Source organism: Nuphar pumila, chromosome 2, assembly GCF_984573655.1.
Source record: "Nuphar pumila chromosome 2, dmNupPumi1.hap1.1, whole genome shotgun sequence".
Taxonomy (NCBI): Eukaryota; Viridiplantae; Streptophyta; class Magnoliopsida; order Nymphaeales; family Nymphaeaceae; genus Nuphar; species Nuphar pumila.
Window position 1 is genome coordinate 49405739 of NC_143250.1, and position 5544 is coordinate 49411282.

A 5544-nucleotide genomic window follows, 5' to 3' on the forward strand; every position below is an offset into this window, starting at 1 on the left:
TGCCCATTTAGATCCGTCGGCCATGGGGGTCGGTTATCATACCCTTGGACGAAGGGGAGACGATCGTCGTCTCGTCTCGTCTCCTTCCGACCATCACTGGCAAGGGGCTTACCTTCATCAGGTTTCTGTCGGCCATATAGGGGTTTTCCCTTTATGATTGTCGAGTGGAGTGTTACTGGATTGCAACGCCGGACGACCACCCATTCCTCAACATGCCAGACGGCGGATGAGCTGATGTTCGTTCAAACTCGAGTTCACTGGCATCCAGGGCTGATCACGGACATCGTCAGATGCGCTCGTTTTTTTAGATCCCCACAAATCGTTCTTGATGTCGTTACTTTTGGGTGGGTCATTCATCAAATTTTTCTTGTCAGCCAGCATCTAGGGTCAGATTCTTCTATTGTCAGCTTTTTCGAGGGTTGACGATAGTTGTGATCGGCTTTAGCCCTCCGCCAGCAGGCGTGTATGATCATTTTGGATTTTTTGGCGATTCATTTGGGCATCAGGCATTGCCCCCAACTCAAACAATTCACGTTTTGGTCGACTCGGGATGAGTTAGGCCTAGCAATTTAGTTTTCAAACTGCTTCGGCATGCCATTGGTTGACTCAGCTAGGATAGGCGATTCGACAATATGTTTTAGCCAATTCAGCTGGTAGGGCCAATTCAGCCATTAGGATCAGACCGTTTTAGCTATATCCCAGGACCGATTCGATCAGTAGTCAAGCGATTCAGCGACCCGGGTCTGCTCAGAGCTGATTCGACCTTAAGCTATTTTGTTTTACCCAGGACGTTGCCATGCCATTAGCCGATTCAGTCAGTTTGGCCTTTCAGCAGGCTGGTTTGGCCTTTCAGCAGGTTGGTTTGGCCTTTCAGCGGACTAGTTCAACCTTTTCACCAGGACCACTTCGGCATTCAGCCAAGCCTGGACCAACTTGTTTTGTTTTTGGGTCTGGGTAGCTGACCTGGTTCTGTCCCCATTTGGTTGCAAGGACTTAACCGAGTTAGGTGCGGGCCGATCCTGTTCAGACCCGACTCTATGACTCTCAGCCTACACCCGTTTGTGGTATTTTGGGTCTAACCCATGTCGGGTCAGGCCAATTTTGACAGTGCATAAGCCTTATAATATTAAAAAAATGACTTTATAATAAGTCTATTTGGCGCACGTTGCGAGTCACTTTGGTAGGCAATTTTTTATCTTTTTGGGTCCCATGCATGTTATGTCTATGCTTTTTTTATGTTCATATGCATACATTGATATATTTAAACCTTGGTAGTTATGTTTCGGGTCCAATATTCTGAATTGAATTGGTTGAATCAATACGTTACCAAAATAACCTTTGTTTTGTAGATTAGTTCATTTTGAAATATTATAATGTGTATATGTTTGTGATTTATGTGAATAGTGATTAACCCAAAAGAAGATTACTATTTGGCCGAACTCAAATATGTACTTTGAGTAATAAATATGGGACAGTTATATGGTTTTTCATGTGAATAACGGGTCAATTCAAAGAAAGACTCATTGTTTGACAGGACTAATTGTCCATGTTTGATTACTGTATTGAGAGTACCACTTACAAGTTGACATTTCTTTCCAAAGACTAAATGTCAATATTGTGATGGGTATCTTGTGATGAGGTTCACCACGGTTTAAATGTTATTTTATGTCATTGCATATAAAAATATATGTTAATCGTGAGCTTGCTTGTTCTTGATTCAGTTAATACCTCCGCTTCTATGATATCTGCAAACATTAATTACATTCCTATTCTAAGCGGTTCCAAATTTAAAAACTGGAAAGAGAATGCCATTATTGTTCTTGGATGTATGGATTTAGATCTTGCACTATGAGAAGATCAACCACCTACTCTTACGGATAGGAGTTCTACTGAGGATAAAAGGAACTCTGAGCGGTGGGATTGATCTAATCTCATGAGTCTTATGATCATGAAACATGCAATTTCTGAATCCTTCAGGGACACTATGTCTGAAGAGGTGAATGCCAAATGTTTTCTTAAATAAATTGAAAAGCGTTTTGTAAAAAACGAAAAAGTTGAGACAAGTACTATTCTCTTGAGTCTTATCTAAATGAGGTATAAAGGTAAAAGGAATATTAGTGGGTACATTATGAAAATGTCTTATCTTTCTTCAAAATTTAAGGCACTAAAGTTAGAGTTATTTGAGAACTTACTCGTGCACTCATTTTTTATAGCCCTTCTTGCATAATACAGCCAGTTTAAGGTAAGTTATAACTGCCAGAAGAAAAAATGAACTCTTAATTAACTCATTTCTCACAGTGTGCAAGAATATGATAGAATGAAGCAAGAGAAGACTGAAAGTATTCATTTGGCAATATTTTCTAAGGATAGGTTTAAGAAAAAGAAAAGGACTAAGGAAGCTACAGTTGACCCTCAATTGCAGAAGAAATAGAAAAGACATCAGAACCCAAAGTCTAGTCGTTTCTTTTGCAAAGGGGAGGGTCACATAAAGAAGAATTGTACCAAGTATCATGCCTGGCATGAGAAGAAATGTACGCTCTTTACTTTAGTTTGTTCTGAAGTAAATTTGACTTCTGTGCTCGAACACACTCGGTGGATGGATTCTAGTACTACCACTCACATAAGTGTGTCTATGCAGGGTTACCTAAGTTGTCGACCGTCAATTGATGTTGAAAGATTCATCTATATGGGCGATGAAAAAATAGTTGAAGTTGAGGCAATGGGGACCTTTAGGTTATTTTTAAAGACTGAAAATTATTTAGATTTGAAAGAAACATTTATTGTGTCATCTTTTAGGCAGAATTTTATTTTTATTTCTATTTTAGACAAATATGGTTATTCTTGTTTATTTAGAAACAGTGAATTTAAATTATTTCTTGATTCAAATCTTATTGAAACCGGTTCTTTATCTATGGTTGATAACCTTTATTTGCTTGATATTGTTGCCTCGTTTAATGGAACCTTGCATTTAAGTTTTCATGGTATAAAACAAAAATTAACAAATTAGAATTACGCTTTATTATGACATAAGTGCTTAGGTCATATTTCTAAATAAAAAATTGAAAGGCTTGTGTCAAGTGAGATTCTTGATTCTCTTGATTTCACTGTCTTTCTGGTTTGTATTGAGTGTATAAAGAAAAAACGAACAAAATAAGAAAATTAGGTGCAGAAAGGAGAATAGACGTCTTAGAACTAATTCATACAAATATTTATGGGTCTTCCCCTATAGCTTTTTAGAATAATCGAGAATATTTTATTATATTCATAGATAACTATTCTCATTATGGGTACCTATATTTAATTCATAAAAAGTCTCAGTCCCTAGATGTGTTCAAATCGTTTAAGGCCAAAGTTGAAAACCAACTTGGCAAAAGAATTAAGGTCGTCAGATCTGACTGTGGTGGTGGGTACTATGGTAGATATTATGGATCAGGTGAACAACATTCAGGTCCCTTTGCTAAATTCCTAGAGGAATGTGGGATCATTCCTCAGTATACCATGTCAGGCACCCCTATTATGAATGGTATCGCTGAAGACGAAACATGACCCTTAAGGATATGGTAAGGAACATGATTTCTCATTCTACCTTACCAGAGTTCCTCTGGGGAGAAGCATTAAATACTATAGTTTATGTTTTGAACAGGGTACCCTCTAAAGCAGTAACCAAGACCTCATATGAATTGTAGACCGACAGAGTGCCTAGTATGGAATATTTTCATATTTGGGGATGTTCAGCTAAGGCTAGGCCATATGAAAAGAAATTGAACTCCAAAACGGTTAGTTGTTACTTTGTTGGGTATTCTGAAAGATCCAGAGGCTATAAGTTTTATGGCTTTGTGAATAAATCTTTTTTTCAAAATGGAAAATGCTTGTTTCTTTGAGGGTGCTGAGTTTGGGGAGAGTGATAAAGTAAAGGACATTGCTTTTGAAGAAGAGTCTCTTTCTCTTCCTATAGTTGTGGTTGACAATGATCAGATTTTCATTTCTGATATTGTTCTCATAAATTCAGATCAAGACAATGCTTTAGATCTCCCTATCCAAGATCAAACTTTTACTCCTAGAGTTCAAACTCAATAACCAGTGTTGTTAAGAAAATCCACTAGAGAGAGAAGAAGGGCAATTTCAAATGATTATATTATCTTTTTACAAGAACATGAGGGTGATACTGGCTTAAGGAAAGATGATCCAATCAACTTTTATCAAGCCACACAAAGTTTTAACTCTCAAAAGTGGATTGAAGCAATGCATGAGGAGATTAAATTCATGAAGGACAATGATGTGTGGGATCTTGTCCTATTACCTGAATGTATGAAACCTATTGGTTGCAAAAAGATATTTAAAACCAAAAAAGATTGAAAGGGTAATGTGAAAATATATAAGGCCCGTCTTATTGCAAAAGGATTTACTCAAAGGAAAGGCATTGACTACATAGAGACTTTCTCTCCGGTTTCTACAAAAGACTCTTTTAGATTTATGATGGCACTTGTGGCTTATTATGATTTAGAGTTGCACCAGATGGATGTTAAGACTGTATTCCTTAATGGTGACATTGATGAGACAATATATATGATTCAACCAGAATATTTTGTCTCAAACGATGCCAAGAAAATGGTTTGTAAACTAAAGAAATCCATCTATGGACTTAAGTAGGTTTCCTGTCAGTGGTATCATAAGTTTCATCAAGTTGTCATCTCATTTGGTTTTGAGATGAATGTGGTTGATGAATTCATATACCATAAGTTTAGTGGGAGTAAATTTATTTTTTTGGTTTAGTATGTGGATGACATATTGCTTGGCAGTAATGATATAGGCATACTACACGAAACCAAGAGATTTCTGAAAAAAAAATCAAAATGAAAGATCTTGGAGATGTCACTTTTGTATTAGGGATCCAAATACATTGAGACCGTTTTGGGGTATTCTTAGATTATCAAAAAAATGCTATATCGAAAGAATTCTGAAAAGATATGGCATGAAGGATTGCAAACCAAGGGATACTCGTGTTGCTAAGAGAGACAAGTTTAGTCTTGCTCAATGCCCCAAACACCAATCTGAAATTAAGGTTATAGAAAAGATTCCTTATGCATCTGCAGTGGAGAGTCATATGTATGCTCAAGTATGTACGCATCCAGATTTAGCATACATTATTGAGATATTTGGCAGATATCTTAGTAACTCAGGTATGGATCATTGGAAAGCAGTCAAACGGGTTATACGGTATTTGCAGAGAAGAAAAGGTTACATGCTTACATACAGGAAGTCAGATCAATTGGAGATCATTAGGTATTCTGACTCTGACTTTATGGGATGTCAAGACAGTCACAGATCCATGCCAGGTTATGTTTTTCTGTTGGTCGGGGGAGTTATTTTCTGGAGGAAAGTCAAGCAGATACTCATTGCTTCTTCCACTATGGCAGCAGAATTTGTAGTTTGATATGAGGCATCCAACTATAAAATATGGCTATGTAATTTTGTCACAAGGCTGTAGATTTTAGATAATGTTGAAAGACCACTTAAGTTATTTTGTGACAATAATTCAGTAGT